At 54.1% G+C, this 19,771-nt stretch overlaps 1 protein-coding gene across 3 annotated transcripts in view; it reads right to left on the bottom strand.

The window, feature by feature from the left end:
• The window catches only part of SYNE3 (spectrin repeat containing nuclear envelope family member 3), a 97,605-nt gene extending 82,156 nt beyond the window's left edge, over positions 1 to 15,449 (bottom strand). Inside the window, exon 1 of one of the 3 annotated variants that reach the window (XM_041759170.1) lies at positions 15,001 to 15,449. The gene's annotated coding sequence lies outside the window, so the exon portion shown is untranslated. Of the gene's footprint in view, positions 1 to 14,182; positions 14,257 to 14,985 lie in introns of those variants that run through there. The other 2 variants (XM_041759169.1, XM_041759168.1) reach the window with 2 other exon arrangements.
• Positions 15,450 to 19,771: the final 4,322 nt, after the last annotated feature.

Below are 19,771 nucleotides of genomic sequence, written 5' to 3'. Positions count from 1 at the left end.
TGTTTATGCACACCAGCTCGGTGAGGTCTCCCCGCCACCGTTGAATAGGAATGACTGCTTTTTTATAAAGAAATCAAGATTCAGAAGGGTTACATAACCCGCCCAAGGTCACAGAGCAAGCAATCCCGCTGTCTTCCTCTCTCCTCTTGGCAGAGCCCAAGAGGTTTTACGTTGTCCCCATTCTGCTGAGGCTGCAAGGTGAAACCCACTGGGCTATCCAGAAGAGCCCACCCCTGTTTCCCTAACCCCTGCCTGATATCTGCAAGCCTCACAGCACCCTGGAGACATTCCCCCAGGGGAACCTTCACCTCCCTGGAGTCCAAGGTCAACTGTTAACAGGCTGTGCAGATTATAATTAGCACATGCCTGTTCCTGCCAGGACTTCAAGACGCCAGGTTGAAGATGTGTCTTTGGGAGGCCAAGGGCCCCTGCTTGTGGACTGGCTTCTGTTCCTCTCTTACCTCTCAGCATGAGGGTGCTACCCACAGAGGCGAGTGACATCCTCGTGGACTCTGAGGTGCCACCCGAATTCCCCGGACCTCAGCACCAGGGGCTTCCCACACCAGGCAGCAGGTGGAAGCCATCCCCTGGGGCGCAGGCAAGCGGTGTGTGTCCCAATCTCAGGGTGCTATGGCCCTGCACCCCTCCTGGAGGGGGACCTGTGTCTGGGCTTGAGCTCCCCATCAGTCCCAGGGGACATACTCCACTGTCACATGCAACCCACGGAAGGTGATGAAGCCGTCAGCCACCCTCGTGATCCCCCTTGGCCCTCTCCCCGGCAGCGCCCTGCCTGGGGCTGGAGCGAGTCCAACCCCTTTCCTAGTGGACAAGCCTGGGCTCCCGGGCTCTTGCCACCAGAGCCTTCACAAGCCCGGGTCCCTTCTCGCCGTTGCCCTGGCAAGGCCACCACCCAGCGCGGGCGGAGAAGGGCGGCCAGCACGTGAGCCTGGTACTTTGTTCTCTCTCGGGAGGGCCAGACGCACCCTCAGCTCCCACGCGAGGCACAGGACACCATCTGACTTTCCAAACTGTGTTTCCCACCACCCCCCTCACACAATGCTGGCTTTCACAGATTCCCTTGAAGGGGCCGATGGCCTGCATGCCACCAACCCCGAGCTGACCACACTGAACAGCAGGGCTGCCTCCACCCCCAGGGGAAGGTGCCTTCTTGCTGCCTCCATGGGAAGGCGCCGCGTGGGCCAGGCCTGAGCCAACACCCACCCCCCACCTCCCCACACGGAGCAGTGGCCTGTCCCCAGCCTGTTGGCAATCGACAGGGGCTCCGTGACTTCCCTCCTCCTTTGCATTTTCTTCTGAACATACGTGACCTTCTAATATGGTCTGTGCAGTTACTACCTGCTTGTTGAATCTAGAAGATCCTAGAGCCTTCTAGAAAGGAAGTTCCATCAGAGCAGAGGACCTACCACTGCTCCCATCCCACTTCCTGGCACAGTGCCTGGCACACAGTAGGTCCTCAGCAAGGAGTGAATGACTCTCTGCTCTGCGTGTGCAGTGCCATTCATTCCTTCAAGAAACCTTTACAGGACCTACAGGTGCCAAGTGCAGCTGAGGACACACTACGGCAGGGGGGACCTCCCCTTGAGGGACTCACAGTGTATGGGGAGAAAGATGCAGAAACACAGGAGCCCAGGTAGGGAGCCGGGTAGGGTTTAGCTCAGAGGGACATGGTGTGGGTGGCAGACAGGGCTTGTGGTGAGAAGGCAAGGAATGCGTCACAGAGGAGGTGGCCAAGGGACGGGGAACAGCACACGCAGGGTGGCAAAGCATGAATGAGCACTGAGTCCCATGTCGCAGTGTGGTGGAGACCCTCAGCCCTCCGCCATTCACCCTCCAGCATTTACAAAATGCTCTGTGCCCGGGACCCACAGAGGACCCACAGGGCTGGTTTCTCCCGTCCTGCACCCACAGCCCAGGGGACAGCAGAGCCAGGGATTCCCCACATGCATGGGCTCTGAGCAGACATGGGGCTCAGGGGAGGGCAGACGCCTCTTTAACTGCCCCGCCGTGACGCAGACTGCCCCAGGCCACAGTCAGGGTTGTGTGACTGGCTGACCCAGGGAGACCAAGCATCCTGGTTTGCCCAGGACTTTCCCTGCCTTTGCCCTGAAAGTCGTGTATCCCAGAAAATCCCTCAATCTGGGGCAAAGTGCATCCACCTTTCTTTCTCTCCCAAGGCCACCCCCTCCGACTCTTGACACCGCTGTCCCCACCCCAACCTCTCAGCCACTCACAAGTGGGGGGCTGGGTTCCCAGCAGCCCGCGCGTCCAGGTCCAGGCCCCTCGTCCTCAGGTAAACACAAGGGAGAAGGAGATGCTCCAGGTTACAGACGGGCCAGCTGATTGGCGAGTCTAACGTCAGTGCGTCCTCACTTCTCTGATGAAACCTTCAGACAAGTGCAAGGGGTGCAGGAGACCCCAGCTCGGCCCACCTTCACCAGCTCAGAGCCTGACCGCAGCTGGCCCACTGCACCCATCTCTTCTCTGCTTCCCTTGTCTGGGCTTTATCTCCAGAGGCCTCCACAGTCCAAGGTCAGGCTTCCTCCCCAGCCCTCTTTTGTGCATTCAGAGCAAGGCCCACTGCGGGTGCCTGACAAACACGTGCTCAGGCTACAGGCCGCTAATTATGACATTTCCATCCCCACTTTACAGAAGGGAAAGCCAAGGCCTAACACCGATTAGGAACTCACTGCCGGTATTTGTTTCCTAAGACCCTGATGATTCCATTCTTCACATGCAGCTACCCTGAATCCAGTCTTCTAGAATCTTCTAGAGCCTTCCCCACAAACCCCACAGAGACTCGGACACCACAGATGTTCTCACTCATGGGGAGCCGGTAAACTTAAAAGACTTCCCCAGATGCCTGCTTCCAGGCTGGGACTTCTATACCAGGGCTCCCTGTAGAGTGACAAAGTTCTCCTTAAGATATTTACAAAAACCCTCATCCTGGAGCCCCCTATAAGCTGCTGGAAGTCTGTGAGGTCCCCCAAATGATGCTCCTCCCCCAAAGAATTTAAGGCAGACTATAGAGGAGTTACAAGAGCCTGGCTGTAAAGGGAAAGATGCTGACTACATTAACCCCTTAGCAAGTATATAGCTGAATCAGATTTTTTTTTTCTTAAAGATTTTATTTACTTATTTGAGACAGAGAGAGAAGCAGGCTCTCTGCTGAGTGGGCAGCCCGATATAGGGCTGAATCCCAGAACACTGGGATCATGACCTGAGCTGAAGGCAGATGCTTAACCGACAGAGCCACCGAGGCACCCCAGCTAAATTAGATTTAATCCCCACTCTGGTGCCCTGCAAGGGCATTGCATGGGAAGAGCTGGGTCCTTCAAGTTACACAGCCCTCTAGATCTACTATGTATTATCAGCTGTGACCTTGGACAAACTCTGTAACTTCTCTGGGCCTCCTTCTCTGTAAAGTGCTGCTGTGCCAAGCTGCTGGCTACAGGGAAAAGGTACTCCCATCCACCTGCGCTCCTGAAGGAGGAGGGAGGCCATAGCTGGCCTTCCTGGAGAGGGTGCCTGGTATGTGATCAAATGCGTTGATCATTTCACTGATGTGGCCACTATTCTTGCCTCTCCAGATGGAAGAAGGGAGGCTCAGAGAGGCTGAGCCACCTGCCTAAGGTTGCACAGCCAGCAGAGGACAAATGTTCTCCCTCCAGTTGCCTCTCCTCCTCGACACTAGACTTAAGGGTTAGCTGAGTGCCGGCCCTAAGTCATGGCTTAGTTCCTACTAACCAGTAGGCTTAAAAGATCGAGACCTGTTTCCGAACTAGTTTTCAGAACTGAAATGATTAGGACAGTGACTTAGCTCAAATCTGCAAGACCCGCTCAGCCTTGCAGAGGGGGCTTCTAGAACAGGTGCCTGCAAACCGTGACCTATTGCCGGTTTCAGTATACAGCTTTCCGGCTAAGAACGATGTTTCTGTTTTTAAATGGTTGGGGAAAAAAAGAAAATTGAAAGAGCAATATTTTATGATAGGTAAAAATGACCTGAAATTCTAATTCCAGTGTGCCTAAGCGAAGTTTTATAGGCACACAGCCACGGCAGCGTTAGCTACAACAGAAGAACTGAATAATGACAAGAGTCCGTGTGGCCCACAAGGCAAAGAGAGTTAGGATCTGTGCCTTCACAGAAAAGGTTTGCCGATGCTACTTATCCGCTCAAGAGAAATACTTCACCCCACCCCCACCTATCAGCAGAGCATTCCTGAGACGTCTGGAAATCTAGAAGACTCCATACCATTCCTTTCAGCAACAAGTATGCAATCCACGATATCCGGAATGGGCTGACCAGTTAAAAGACAACAAGAACTTCATGCAATCCTAAAAGAAAGGCACTCGGGCCAGTTTGCCAGTGGTAACAGGTGGCTGCCACCAGACACAAGCAGAAAACACGGGCTGGGGCCGGGCTAGGTTGGTTCACCTGAAGTTGGGTTGCTACGTCCCTCCTGGATAATTTAAGCAGTGGGGGGGCAGGGGTGAGAGCCCTTCTCCATCTGCGAAGTCAGGGCCTGGGGCCAGCATTGCTGGGGCAGTGGATTGCTCACTTTGCTCCATGACCTGGTTCACCCGCGTGCCAATGGGGGTGCCAGGGCCCTGTGCAGTCACATCTTGGTAACTCTGCCTTCACCAGGTTTATGCAGCAATGTCTCCGGAGAGGTTGGGGGAAGCCCCAAGTGCTGCACAAGAGGATTCCCGAGATGCCACTATGATGCAGGAGAGGTAGAGACCCACTGCAATGGAGAGAACCAGCTGGCCTCTTTGGTGGCGGGGTCACTGCATAAAGCGAGATGGAGAGACCTTATGCGCAATCAACCCTGAATCTGCTAACCAGGGCTCCCCTGGGTCCAGGCGGCTGATGTGAACAGTCTGGGCTACCTGTCCATTTTGTCAGGCCGTCCACAGTGAGCACCCCTCAGATCCTCAGGATGTGGGGTCCGGAGGGGCCCTTTGAGGTCACCCAGTTACAGCTTTTACATTCTTCGGCCACCTGTGCATCACACCTATGATTTTGGCCACAGCTAGGGATGCCCACTCTCATTATTTTTTTTCTCGTTAGTTTTTTTTTTTAATTCTACCCATTTAAAGTTAAATTTCTTTCAAAAGGAGAATTTTTTTATCTTGACATCAAATAGAGAACCAGAATGAGGATCGGTCACCATGTACAGAACATCATAAGGGATAAATACAGTGCACATCAACACCATTTCTTTAACTCCATCTGAAGCTGTTGCTGGCTTGTGCCTGAGGCCTGTTCATAGTTAGGGATGGGCAAGCATTAGAGCCAGACTGGCACCACCCAAAATCCAGTGGTTTTCAACCAGCCCCTCGCAGCAAGATCACCCAGAGAGCCTTTAAAAAACAGAGATAAGTAGCCCTGGGGCCAGAGATTTGTACCTTGGCCTACCGTGAAGCCCAGGTGATTAGAAAAACATTGCATAATCAGAAGGATAAAAGGAAAAAATCAAAGAGAATTGAGAGAGGAAGATGAGAAGGGAATTATTGTCACTCTGCTCTGAGGACATGCCACCACATTCATCCTCTCTGTGACCCGTCCAAACTCAGTCCAAGCTCAGACCTGGTTTACACCCCTGTACTGTACTGAGGACCTCAAGGCTCAGCGCTGGGATGAGACTAGAGGGCCTAGTGTGGTGACTTTTTCCTATAGTCAGTTCTATAAAAGAAAGACATCACACTGGCCATTAGGGATGGTGGGGACCCTAGGAGGGAAATGAGTGATCAAGGTACATATGTGGCCTGCACCTGGTATGCCCCAAGAAGAGTCTCCCAATGTGGGGCAGGCTCTGCCCAGCACAGCCCTGGGACCAGCCAGAGCAAGGGCCTCCGCCAAGGACACCTGAGCCAAGGGCTGACTCACCAGCAGCTATGCGGATCCAACCACCGTGAGTGCCGGGCCAGAGGCAGGCGGAAGTGGCCAGCTCCCTCGCACGTGACCCACACTGCCACCAAAGTCACTTCCCCATCTAGTGAGCACCCCAGGAAACAGGGCGTGCGCAGAGAAGCTGGAAATGGAAGAGCCAGAGCCGCTGGGACCAAGCACTCCCTGGGAGCTGGGAAGTAATTCCTCGTATACAAGGTCCAAGCAGGAGGTCTGTCTTTGGGCACAGACGAGTGACATTTTGGTCTGTGGGCTAAACTGGCAATATTAATGACCCCTTACTCCAGATGGGGGGTTTCAGTTTGCAACACATGCCCAGACATACTCAGCATGGCGAAGAGTATAGCGTGTGTCCCCAGACCTCACAAAGAAGGGAGCTGAGGTCCCAAATGACCTTGCCCTCCAACAAAATAAAAGGGTCCCTGCTGGTGCACCTGCAGCCCCAGGGCTTCCCTGTCACTGAGCCATGCCCCACCCCTCCACCGCCCCGCTCCAAGATTGGACATTCTGTTTTAAGGGCCCACCTTACCCACCACATTGCTTCCAACCACAGGGCACAGATGTGCCTCTGGAGCCCTCCTCCCCCGTCCAGCTCAGTTGACATCAGCATGTTGAAGGAAGGCAGTTCCCAAGGCACATGGCTTCCAGAGCAGAGGGGCTACATCCCAGCCACAAACCTGTGCCTCTGGCTCCCAAACCAAAGTGGCTCCAGCGAGGAGCTGCATGACCAACCCCGCTGCTACCTATAGGGGACAGGATGTATGTGGGGATGTACGGGCCCACCCTCTCACCTCGCCAAAGGAGCACATCAACAAGCAAAGCCTGCTGGGAGCAACTGCTCCCCGCCCCCCAGCCCCATCAGGTGGTTTTACCCAGAAGGAAGTGGGGACAAGAGATGCCACCAATGAAACTTTTATAAATCTATTTTCTAAAATTATTTCGGAGCCAAGTTGAATTTGAAATCAGCAGGCAAATTACATAAGCCAGACTCCACTGCCACCCAGTCCCTAATAAAGGAATTTAACCTGGCACCCCCACCTGGCTCATGTCCAACCTACAACCGCCAGCTTGTGGTCACCAAGTTCTCAACAGCGAGTGAGCAAGCCGCAGGCGGAGCTCCCTGGGACCAAGGGAGAAAAGGGTGTGGTCGGGGTGGTCAGGGTGGGGTGCTCCAGGGTGGGCCCCCACTCTGGAAAACCTGTGGCATTCCTGAACCCACGTGATACTGGCCACACAGAAAGGATTTCCTCTGAGGAATGGCTGGTCAGCGTGCGAGCCACTGTGGGTTGTGGAGAAAGAACTAGATGCTCCAGGAGGAGGCCCCAAGTTCTAGATGTGACTCACCACGTCCTGCCCAGGGCACTCCCAGCAGGGAACATGGAAAGGCCAGTGAAGGCTGGGGGTTACCTGCATGAGCCGGGGGGTCTGATAATCGGACCTAAATTCTAACTCCACTGCACAGTAGCTGAGGGCAGGTCCTCTAACGTCTCTGTAAAACGGGACCCTCAGAGCCTGCCTCTCGGGCTGCTGGGAGGATAGAGAGGGGGAAAAGGCAAAGAGCACTCAGAGCTACGTGGCCACTCTGAAGTGTTGGGCAGATGCCAGCCATCACGATCAAGCGTGCAAGGCCCCTCAGGTTGGCAGCCAGCGCCCCTTGTCAGTTTGTATTTCCATTCATTCCTTCTTCCATTTCATAAATAGGGATTGAGCAGCTACTCCTATGCCTAGGCCCTGGGGACAGAAAAAAAATCCTTGCCCTCATGCAGTTGATGTGCTAGCAGAGGAGATGGACGATAAGCCCAAGAGCAAATATGAAAGATGATTTCAGGTAGTGATAAGTGCAAGTGCAAGAGATACTCAGAGAAGGAATGGACGTCAGACGTGAGTTCCAGAGGGGCCAAGAGATGTCAGATCCCAGATAGGCTCCAGGTCCAGCGCCGGCCCCGGAGAGCCCAGGAAAATGGACAGCTCTCCAAGTGGCCAATCTCCAAACAGGGCCACAAAAGGGAGGTGTGGACCCTGGAGCCCACCATTCTCTTAAGTGCTCTGGAAATCACTAGGGTCTGCCCCGTCCACTTCATTTGGGGGTGCTCATTAGGGTGGCATCAGCCTGCCTACAGTTTGAAAGATCTGATTAAAGGAAAAAAAAAAAAGATCTGATTTTAATTAAATCATAATAACGAGCCAAGGAAAAACCCCTATATCTCTGCCCTCAAGGAGGTCACAATCCTCGGGGAATGAACACGGGAGCTGAAATTTAAATACCAAATGGAAAGTGCACTGGGAACAGGTGAACAAATCACCAGCCCCACTGGGTGGCCTGAAGAAGGCTTCCAGGAGGAGGAGGAAGTATCTAGCAGGTGTTGATGGGGAGGACCCGGAGGGGGCAGGGTGGGGGCAGAGGTCACAGGGGGAGTGCAAGTCAGGAGGTGGAAAAGTCTAGGATGGGTTTTCAGCCTTGGGGGACTAGGAGGTAGCCCAGATGGTAGAAAGCCTGAAATGCCAGCCGGGCAGCCTGGAGGCCTGGGACTTAGTCCTCAGAGCAAGGGGTGCCACTGGCAGGGATAGGTGGCAGATTGTGATATGACTTCAAGTCCCCCAACACCCAATGGGGGGGAACGCGATCCTTGGATGAGAGGACAGCCAGACTTCAAGGCCCCTTCGAGCTCTCCTAACTTCAGCCTCCCATTCCGAAGGGCAGGAAGGGCCCTTCGAAGAACTGGCCCAAGTGAAGGTCAACGTGCCTGGGGTCCGGCCGGTGCCACCCATCATCACAATAGGGCCAGCGCTTTGAAACAAGGGAAAAGGTGACCCCAGTGAGTCAGCCTGCTGTATTATTTCAGCAAATGTCACTTGGGAGGGGCTCAGCCCTTTACAGACCTCAAATAAAACTCTTGGCTTAATTAGAGTCCAGCCAGTGAGCCCAGGAGCCCACCTATGCTGTGCAGGCCTCGGTGATGAGCCGGAGGGCCTAAGCCCAAAGACAAGCCTCCCCGTTTACATCGCACGACCAGCCCACGTTGGGTTACAGCAAGAATGCAGACAAAAAGATGTTCAGGGGAGCTGGGAAGGGTGTCCAGGGGCCAGAAGACACCATCTCAGATCCCGGATCGGCCCCAAGGCACCAGAGGGACTTGGCCAGTCACTTCCACTCGCAGAGACTGTTTCCCCATGGGTAATGTTAGAGGCTCGGGGGAGATGAACCCAAGGCTCTGGCTGGCTGTGGCAGTCTCTCATTCTCCACTGCAGCTGTCACTTCTAAACACACACAATCTCCGCAGGCACATACAGGGAGGGCTTGTTCCCCAGCCTCTGAAAGCTGCCTGACTTGCGTAGTTCCGTCTCACATCAGCCCTGCCCTGTGGGCAGGCACCACCAGCCCTGCCAGGCCCATGATGAATGGGGTCACAGTGTTGCAACTGGCCCCAGGACACAGAGCAGGGGAGGGGGGTACGGCCCCAGGTCTCCACTGCGCAGGTGGGCACATGTGCTGACACAACAGCTGCCTCTACACCCGCTTGCACATCAGGAGAACCACCACCTAACATGTCAGTCCTGGGGCCCCTGGCATCCCGAGCCCCACTGGTCATGACAGATCGCTCTGCACCAGGAAGGCCCGAAGAAGGCTTTAGATTTGTGCAGAAGGAAGGTGGCCCGGAACTGAAGTGAGCGTTCAAAGCACCAGGGCCAAAAATGGGATGGATTCCCCAAATCCAAGCACACTGCAGCCCTGCTTGATCAGAAGGAGGAAGGCGTGGCAGTGAGAGCCATCAGCCTCCAGAGCCTTCTGTGATCTGACGGTTGGCAGACGCCACCCAACCAGGCTCGCGGAGGGCATGTCCCCACGACCCGCCAGCTGGGCTGGGCCACTGGGGATTGCAGCTTCTGGGGAGTGAAGGATGCGTTTGTGACACAGCACACGCGAAAAAGGATCTCGTCTTTTCAGTTGTTCCTCTGGTGGGACTCACGCTCCATCACTTACCTGCCCCGGGATTTGGGGCAAGGCATTCAACCTCTCTGAACCTGTTTCCCCAACTGAAAAAAATGCAGGGAGCCATACCCACGGCAGTAGGTTGTTCTGATAACTGATGAATATATCACGTGTGCCCCACAGAGAACAGGAAGGATGTGAGTGGCTGTCCTAAGAGAGTTTTCTAGCAAAAGGAAAGTGTGGGCACTGCTTACGGATGTCCTTTGATGATGCTTGTGTTTGTGTTAAGTTCTAGAAGTGTGGGCTCACGGCACATCGTAGCTTTCTTCTGACTCTTCAAAATTAAAATGATCACACTAGTGTAATCTCAGATATGACACCTGTTTCCCTGTCTGTCCCGAGTAAGAGGCCATGGCCCTTGTCACAGTGGTGGCCTGGGTGTGGCAGGTGGTGTCCGATGAGAGTCACACAGGTGTGGCAGCCCAGAGTGAGCTGTCCTTCCTGCCCATGTGCCTAATGTTGACCTTGGCCGGGGCACTTCCATTAGCTGTAAAACCAGCAGGTCGGTCCAGGTGACCCGAGGTTCCTCCCAGCTCAAACATTTCAGGATTTTCTGATTCATCTGCATAAATCATCACCCCGAGACTTTAGAAACTCCTGTTGATAATCTGAGATTGCCGTATTCACACCGTCTTCCAGCTGTGTGACTTCAGAAGAGGGAGTCATTTCTCCAGAATTAGAAGTCAGGTGTCTGTCACACAATAGGATTTGTGTTTTATTTTCTAAATCCAGCCGGATTAATATTTGAATCCACGGGAAGAGTGTGATTTCCTAAGAGGGCTTTGTGAAATGTTTCACACTACCTCTAATTTTATTTGCGTGTAAGATTTGATATAGACAATGGAATATATGTATGTGTGTGTATGTATATATAGAAACAAATATATATTTGTAAATGATGATGCATAAAAAATATTTTTAAATAGCACCCACGAGCGTGCCACTCGACAGAAGAAACAGCATAATGGATGCCACCAAGGGTGGAGCTGGCTCCTTCCTGACCCTGTGCCCTCTTCCCCATCAAAGATAACCACCCTACCAAAAATAATTAAAAAAAAAAAAAAAACAAAGATAACCACCCTGACTTGGGGTCACTATTCCCCTGCCTTTTATAAAACCTACTTAAATCTATGGAACACGATCTACATAGAGAAGTGTACATAAAACACACACATGTCCTGACAAATAGTTACAAGGCGAATTCCTTTGTCACAGATCCATGCCCCCACACCCCACCCCAGTCTCCTCTTACCACCCCCCTCAGTGGTCATCTCTGACTCATTAAAGGTGATCGTTTCTCACATTTTGCCACTGCTTTACTTCTCGTGTACTCATCGCTAAACAACTCATAGTGTTTGTGTTTTGAGCACCTCTCTGCCCGGCCTTTCAAAGCCTTGCGGAGATGCTGGGATTCCCTGCCCAGCCAGAGGCTGCAGCCTAGAAATCCAGGCAAGAGGTGCAGGCGGCAGTGCATTGTTACAGTTACATCAGGAGGATCACTAATAAAACCAGGGTGACTCCTCCTATGATGTGTTCCCACTCTGCAGGGCATTCTGCTGAGCCTTGCCCCCAGTTGTCTCATTTATCCCCACAGCAACCCCACACGGAGGCCCTGGGGCCTCTTATCTCTATTTTAGAGATGACAAAACTGAGGTTTTAGCTGCTGGGACTGTCATCCGCCACGCCCACCCCTTTTTACCTGCTCATTACCTGCCCAGCCCCCAGAACGCCCTCTCCACATCCAGAGGCAATGATTCCCTGGGGGTGGAGAGGGTCAGCTGACAATTCCAAAACCTCCATCTCCTCTTCCCAGGGTCCTCTCTTGGTGACCCTGTTGAGCTACTTATTCAACATTACAGAGAGAAAAAGTTCAAAATCCACTCTTTCCCAGCAAATACCAATGTCTTATTGGTGACCAAAATCTTGCCTCGTCAATACTGTTCTCCTAATGATCACGATGCTGCTATTGTCTGAGACACGCTTGTGGGGTGGAAGCAAGAACACCAAGTCAAGAGCCCAGAGTTCAACTCCTGGCCTCTGAATCTGTCTCATCTGTAAATGGGCCAGCAGTGGTGGCCTTGGCGGCTGTCAGGGCCATAGGAGAGACAGGAAATGCTTTCTAAGAGCCCACAGACACATGGGGTCCCATGGCAGGCCCCTCTCAAATCTCTCCGCCTGGGTCAAAGACCAGCTTTCAGGAGAGCACAGCCACGTGCCACTGGACAGACATGGGGATTCAAGGTGGAGAGGAAAGGGCAGAGCTGAGGTGGGCAGGGGGTACTCAGGTGTCCCTGCCAGGCCCCATCATCATAAACTGTGACAGCCGCTTGTATATGCTGTGTCTGGCCCCATACAAAACGCTGTTCATGGAGCACCTCATTGAATGCTCACAGCCCCCCAGATGGGGACACTACCCCTGTCTCCTGGAGAAGAAAATCCAAGCTCAGAAAGGTGCAGTGACTTTTTCATGGCCAAGGCTGGACTGGACCCAGGTGGTCTAACATGCTCACCCCCATTCTTAACAGCTGGGCAACATGGAAGGCCCCGCCGCCTTCTTGGCTCTCGGGGGCCCCCGGGTGTTTAGGGGGTTGTGTTGGACCTGTCCAGTCTTACCTCCCCAGAGCGGAAGTCACCCTGCGGCCAAGCCAGGATCCCCCAGCTGTCCGGGCCCCAGGTTTTAGCATTACAAGGCGCAGCGGCCACCCAGGCATGGACAGGTTCACGGCAGCTACAGAACATGCAAAGCAGCTGTCCTAGAGGGTTGTTCCCATGGAGACAGGAGCTCAGCCTCACCCTGAAGGGTGCCTGCAGGGGGCCAGCCTGCACCCTGAAGCAGAAACCAGAGCCTGGATTCTCTCCCCTCCCCTCAGTGCCGTCGGCAAATCCTCAGGCCTCCTCGGGACCCCCAGCAAGACAGGAGTTCCAGAAATAAGCCTTCCCAGCCCACTCCCCCTCCAGCTGCCCTCAGAGGGGCCTCTCTAGCTGAAAACAGCGCCCCGGGGCCAGCAGGCTTGGCACAGCTGTGGCTGTCGTGCAGCCCAGCCTGGTCCCTGCCTGAGGAATGTGCAGACCCACACGTGTCAGGGAGCCCCGCTGGGGCACGGTTACAGGAAACAGAGCAAAACAACCCATTGGCATCAACTCTGCCCTCCCGCCTCCCAGCTCCTGACCCCTGGGGGGGGGGGGCAGCTGCTGGCTGTGCAGGAGGCAGGGCCCGACCCTTTGAGAGAGCCAGCTTCTGTTCCCGTCCCGCTCCGGGCAAGTCCCTCCCCACCTCTGGGCCTGTTTTCTCTCTTCGTGGTGGATGAAGGAGGTTGTCCCGCCAAGCTCAGGAGGGCAGTGATTTTGTGACAGGCTCCCTTTCCCGGGAGGACAGTCCCTTTGCCCCACTGCCTCCTCCTGCCCTCACTCACCTGGGATGGGGCAGGCTTCCCCACTGGCATCCCTGAGCTGTAGCAGGTCCCTCATTGGTGCCAGGGGGAAGTTGACCCTTCAGAGGTGAAAGAGACCAGGAACCTAGGAGAGGGTCCCAGGGCAGCCTTGGGCCAGAGCTGGGGGGCCAAGGTGACCAAATAACAACACTCATCATCACCGGGCAGCAGCCTTATAGCTCTGAGGCAGAGGTCAGCGGCCCTGCGCGGGGCACACTCACCACTTCTGAGTTGACCATCGGGTTACACCCACCGGGTCTGCTGCCTGGAGTCAAGATCTGAAGGCCCTAAGGGGAGTGGGCAATCCTTTGGGGCTGGCTGGTGGGCCCTGCAAGAGATCTTTGGCCCCCTGCAGCCGCCTAGAGGGATGAGGCTCAGAGAGGCCCTCAGAGGGGTTTGCCCAAAGCTGCACAGCGGGAGGCTCGGGCTGTCCCAGGCACTGCGGGGCGGGGGGGGGGGGGGGGGGGTGCCCCGGCCCGGGAGGACCGTCCTGGGCCCCGGCCCGCGGTGACAGGTCGGCGGCCCCCAGCGGAGGCTGCAGGCGGAGCCAAGCCTGGAGGGGACACGCTGCCCGGGATCTAGGGGCTTTCCCTTGGGGGTCGGGCCTCCAGGGCTCGGGGACCCGAAAGGTTCGAGGACTTCGCGGGCTGCAGGGACCGTTGGGTTTAAACTAAAAATACCCGCGCGCCCGCCCGCAGCTGTCAGCCGGGCCCCCGCCCCCGCGCCGGGCGCGCCTCCCCGGGGCCCCCCGACTCTCGGCGACCCCGAGCGCCCCGGCCCGGCCCTGCCCCCGCCCCGGCCCCGGCCCGGCCCCGGCCCCGCACCACTCACCGGCCCGGAGCGTGCAGGAGCTCGGCGCCGCGGGCAGCTCGGCCCCGCTCCCTCCTCCCTGCGTCCCGGGCGGCTCCGGGGCGGGGCCGGACACTCGCCCCCAGCCCCGCCCAGTCCCCTCGGGGTCCCGCCCCGGAGCCCTGCCCCCGGGGCCGAGGAGGACGCGCCCTGCTCCGCGCGCCCCCGAGGTCCCCGGCGCGCCCCTCCCGCCCCCGGGGCGCCCATCGCAGCCCCCTCCCGGGGAGGACGAGGTGCCCTGGGGCTCCCCCTCCTCCCCCGCGGCCCCGCGCCCACCGCTGCCCTCTCCCCCCGCCGGGGGCCGCCCGGGTCCGGACCCCTGCCCGCCTCCACTGGGGGTCTCATCCTTGGGGATGGCGCGGAGCTGCCTCCCCCCCCCCCCGCAGGGAAAGCTGGGTCTGGAGCGAGTTTCTCTGGCGTCCGGACTTGGGGAGAAGGCTGGGGGGGGCGCAGGCCTTGCCCCCCTGGAGAGCCAAGGTGGGGCCAAATGCAAGGGCGCTCCTCCCGGAGGCGCGAAATCCAAGAAGGAAGTGACACCTATCAGCTGGCCTGACAGTGGGGGCGCCCCATCCGGTCCCTCCCACCCCACAGTGCTGCAGCCTCCACGCCATCTCCGGCCCGGGCTCAGGTGGGAGCCCCCCCCACCACCACCACCTCCCAGGATGCCAGGGTACGTGAGCCACAAGCAACGTGAATTCTAAGCATCCTCTGGACCTCCCACCAACGCAAGGCCCAGGAAAGTCTCCCAGCGCCACACTCCCACCCTAAAGCCGCATCCTTCTCACCCTTCTTCTTCTCACCCTTGATCCGAGGCTCCGCCAACTCTTAAACCTTGCAGCAGAATGTCTGAATCTTATCTGCGAAGTGCCTTTGGCTCCCAGCGCACTGGGGCCCTTTGAACTGTCCCTCCACCCCAGCCCTGATCTTTGTCAGAGTAATTACAGGTTTGCCTGATTGGTTGTCTCCTTTGGACGGCGAGGAGAGCCGCTAAGGACACAGCTCGTGGAGCTGTGTACCTGCGGGGACTCCAGGCTTCGCAGTTCAGGCGTGGCTTCACCCATTTTGCAGATGAGACAATGGAGGCTGAGCTTGAGGAATTAGGGAGCTGGCCCAGATCTACTGCTTCCAAGGGGGCGTCTTCCACTTTTGTTTCTTAGAGCGGTTGGCAGGTCCTCCATCCATATTTGTGGAATCCATCAGTGTCCTAAGACAAAGATTAAATTGTCAAACAGGGCCAGATAGTACTGGGGTGTGCATTGGGGCGGGGGGGGGGGGGTGGAGGTGTGGAGGTGTGTGTGTGTCTTTTCCCAGCTGAGAGCAAAGCCACAGCCCAGAAGTCACACTGTAGACCTAGCTGGGGCTAGAATGCCAGTGTCAGCCACACCTCCTAACTCAGAACTCTCTGTTCATTAAGCTATAATTATTCACAGGGTCATAGGAGTGGCCCATAAAGGGCCTTTCCCATGCTTCCCCTTGACCTGTTCTAGAAGTCCTATTATGTTTCTCATTATCACCCAGACTCCATCTGAGTGGCTGTCGCAGGGGTCACATTAGCCAAGCTGAAGGTACAGACAGCAATGAACCATTATGATACTTGGCACTTGGATAATGCTCTTTGCCTTTCCAGACGCTTTCACAAGGATCTCCTCATTACCTCTCTGCCAAGGTTTTCCAGCTGGTTAGGAAAAGTTTAATTAGTTCTGTCTTAGGATGGAAACTAAGGCACACAGGTCAGGTGCTTGGCTCAAGGATTCAGATGGTCCCTTTGGCACTGCTGGAAAGAAGGAGAAGCGGGCCACCAGAAGTCCACTTCCTGGAGTGAGAGATGGTTTGGCACAGTTGGGGTAAAGAGCTCGAGCTCTGGCGCCAAACTGCCCGAGTTGGCGACTTTCTGCTCATTACTCGGCCTTGGTTTCCTCTTCTGTTAAGGGTGCCTCATCGTAAGAGTCCATCTTAAGTGGTTTTGCGCCTGGTAGTGCGAGCACCCCGCTCGTGTGAGCTGTTCTGGGCAGAGCACGATCACGACCAGCTATATACCAGATTCTGGTATACAGCTATTCAGACATTTCCTGAGCACCTACTATGTGCTAATCCCTGGGGATACGGAGAGTGAGGCACAGGCTACTACTACTGCCAGAGGTCAAGGTCCCAGTGCAATGATTCTGTGTCCACGGGGCTGTCTCTTGAACGGGACAGGGGTGTGCACAGAGATGCCCTGACCATCTCCCTGCTCATGCAGTCCAGAGCACCACCTCAAAGCTACGAGGCCCACATTCCGGGCCCCCCTCCCCACTCCTTCACTGAGAGACCCCTAGTAAGCCATGCAACCTCTTAGATCCTGGCTTCTCTCAACTCTTAAGTGGGGGGAGCAAGAATATTCCATAGATGAAAACATATGTGATAAACAATATGATATATGAAGATCTCAGTAGAGTTATTGTCACCGTTGTATTACCTTTGACTTTAGAGGGCTTGGTGATTTGTGAGGACACTCTCCCGTTGCCCTTCTTAAGCCTGACATAAACACAGGACCTGATTTTTTTTTATTAATTCTGTGGCAGGCTCCTGCCACTCCAAAGTAGTCCACAGCGGAGCGGAAAATGTTGAGTAATCAGTGTGGGAGAAATGGGGAGTTTGCAGCTAGGGAGACTCGAAACCTTCACCTCACCTTGGCATGGCCCACGGCTACAGAAAGGAGTGGAAGCGAAAAGTGCTCCGGAAAGAAAATTCTGGCAAAGGACGGAGGGGAGAGCCCCCGCAGCATCTCTGGAATTGAACACAGGAAACCCCGCCCTGAGACCTCCCTTTCAGAAGTGGCTCAGAGAGGGAACCACAAGGAGGGCCCTAAAATTATGCCATTCGGAAATTCTGACTCATTTGCCAGTGGGGGCTGTTTGTGCAGCGTACAAAATGTCTCCCAAAAAAGTGAAATTTTGACTGCTCCTTCCCTGCTCCCCCCTCTGCAGCCAGCATGTCCACCCCCCCCCAGGGGGAAGCAGGGGCTGATTTAATGAGCCCGGGGAAATGATTCAGGTCTGTTACGCATTAGCAGTGGGGTAGCGATCTGGACAAGCCTTATTTCGCAAGCCTGCTTTTTAGTTGTTTGTGTGTTCAGTCCCCACAAAAAGCTTAGGACAAAAGCTGGAGTGGCTCTCCTGGGTAATCCAAACCCCTCGTTGTATGTATGGGTAAACTGAGGCAAGATGGCAGGAAGGAGGGCCCTGCCCAGGGGTTTTCATTTTCCTGTCCCTAGCTTGACTTCCCCCTTCATGATGACTTAAATAAATGCTGTTGGCCACACAGCAACGAAAAGCTCACACCGGGGTGCTCGTTTCTGGGGTCCCTCATCAGAGAAGCCCCAATGAGGGTGTGGAGGGCTGGTTCTCATCCTGGCTCTGCTCCCAGCTGCTTCTTTCTCTGGTTTCTTTCTAGCCAGTCCTCTGAGAGTAGTTTTGTCCCTTCCCACTCTTGTCCTATTTTTGTACCTGTAGGGAGAGGGGTCCGCCAGCCTGGTTTGTTCTCAGGGTAAGTTTGTGTGCCCAGCAGCAGCAGCCACCCCATACCTGGGCAGGGGCACCCCTGCTGGAGGGCAGTAAGTCATCTCGGGCTCTAAGCTTGGAAACGGAAGTAATTCAGGATATTCCTCTAGATACACTAATTGTACTGTGCTTTTATAAAATAAAAATCTAAAGTGATTGGAAGCAAGGACTCGATCCTGGGACGACCGGGTCCGGGTCCTGGTTAATGCTGCTGGTTAGCTGTGTAACTTTGGCTCACCTCTGAGTTTCTGAATCTGTGAAATGAGAGAATTGGAAAATATGATTTTTCAGTGACTCCTCCCAGCAGTTAAAAAAAAAAAATGTGAATCTTGATGGCATTAGACAATAATGTCGTTTAGCATGATTGAACACTGCTGTTAGTCCATCCCAAGGATTAAGTACTAATGGAAACAAAAATGTTAAGTACAATGGACAAACTGTTTTTTTTTGTATATTTTTTTATTGGATTTTGATTTGCCAACATATGGTATAACACCCAGTGCTCATCCCATCAAGTGTCCCCCTCAGTACCTGTCACCCAGCCACCCCATCCCCCACCCACCTCCCCTTCCATGAGGACAAACTTTATTCCTTTTTTGTTGTTGTTGTTGTTGTTGTTTTTTTTCCAAACTTTATTCCTAAACAATAAAACCCTTCTGGAAGAGGCTTGCCATATTTCTCCCATCGATGGGCAACCCAATCTATTCTTTCTGCTTCTGATGGGGATGCCATAAGCAGTTTTTAAAAATTAAACATTTGAAAAAAAATTAAACATTTGATTAGGAGACAATTGTAGATGATGCAGTTGTGGTAAATTATACGGAGAGACCCCTGTATATTTTACTATATTTTACCCAGTTCCCCACCCCCACCCCCAATGTGATGTCTTATAGAACTATAGAGCATAATATCACGACCAGGATGTTGATGCTGACACCATCATAATGCAGGTCTTCCCACCCTCCAAGGGTCCCTCATGCTGCTCCTCTCCCCTGCTTTCATCCCCTCCTTAACCCCTGGCGACCATTAATCAGCTCCCGTTTCTATAATTTTGCCATTTGATATTACATTTCTGTTACACAATAGTGTATAAGTGGGATCGTACAGTACGTAACTTTTGGGGACTGGCTACTTTCGCTCAGCACAATTCACTGGCGATTCTTCCAGAGTGTTTCTGTATCAAACGTTCCTACCCCTTCATTGCTGAGGAGTGTTCCATGGCTGGAGGGACGACTGTTTGTCTAGCCATTTGCTCATTGAAGGGTATCTGGGCTGTTTCCAGTTTGGGGGCTTATGGTGAGACAAGCAGCCCTAAAGGTGAGCATGTTAGCTAACTTAGCATGTTAGTGTTGGGGGAAGTAGCTGTATATAATGCCACACCACCAGATCTGTTCCTACTTGTTTATAGTGATGCACACACTCTTGGGATGTTTATGTGTCTGGCGGATACTCAGGACAGGGTTGTGCATCATAGGAATCCAACAAAAACAAACTACATGGTTCCCACCAGCAGGAACTTACAATCTCTGGAGGAAGCAACATTAAGACTCAAACATCAAAATAATACTGAAATAACTAGACAACACTGCATGTCATCAAATGCTAGACTGCACGGTACAGAATTGAACCTTAGAGGAATCCAGAAATGGGAAGCGTGAAGGCCTAATTGTTTAGGGGTAGGCATTCTGGGTGGTAATGATATTTAACACTGATTAAGGGCTTACCAGTGCCATGTACTGTACTAAGCCTTTACTTACATTAACTCATGTAATCCTAATTGACACCCTGCAGGGCAGCTACTATTATTTGATTTTACGAATGAGGGAACAGAGAAGGTAATGACTTGCCCATCATCACACAGCTATCATGGGACTGGGTACAAATTCAGGCATTCTGGCCTCAGGCCACGCTTAATCACTAGGCCTTCTGTCTCGTAGCAATAGCGGAGGACCATTTCCTGGTCATGATTCAATCTCCATCCGTTTCTTTTCTTTTTTTTCTTTTCTCCATCCATTTCTTACACAGAGTTTGG

This window comes from Vulpes lagopus, chromosome 6, assembly GCF_018345385.1.
Source record: "Vulpes lagopus strain Blue_001 chromosome 6, ASM1834538v1, whole genome shotgun sequence".
Classification (NCBI taxonomy): domain Eukaryota; kingdom Metazoa; phylum Chordata; class Mammalia; order Carnivora; family Canidae; genus Vulpes; species Vulpes lagopus.
The sequence above is the reverse complement of the archived record's forward strand: the minus strand, read 5'-3'. Positions and strand labels throughout refer to the sequence as shown.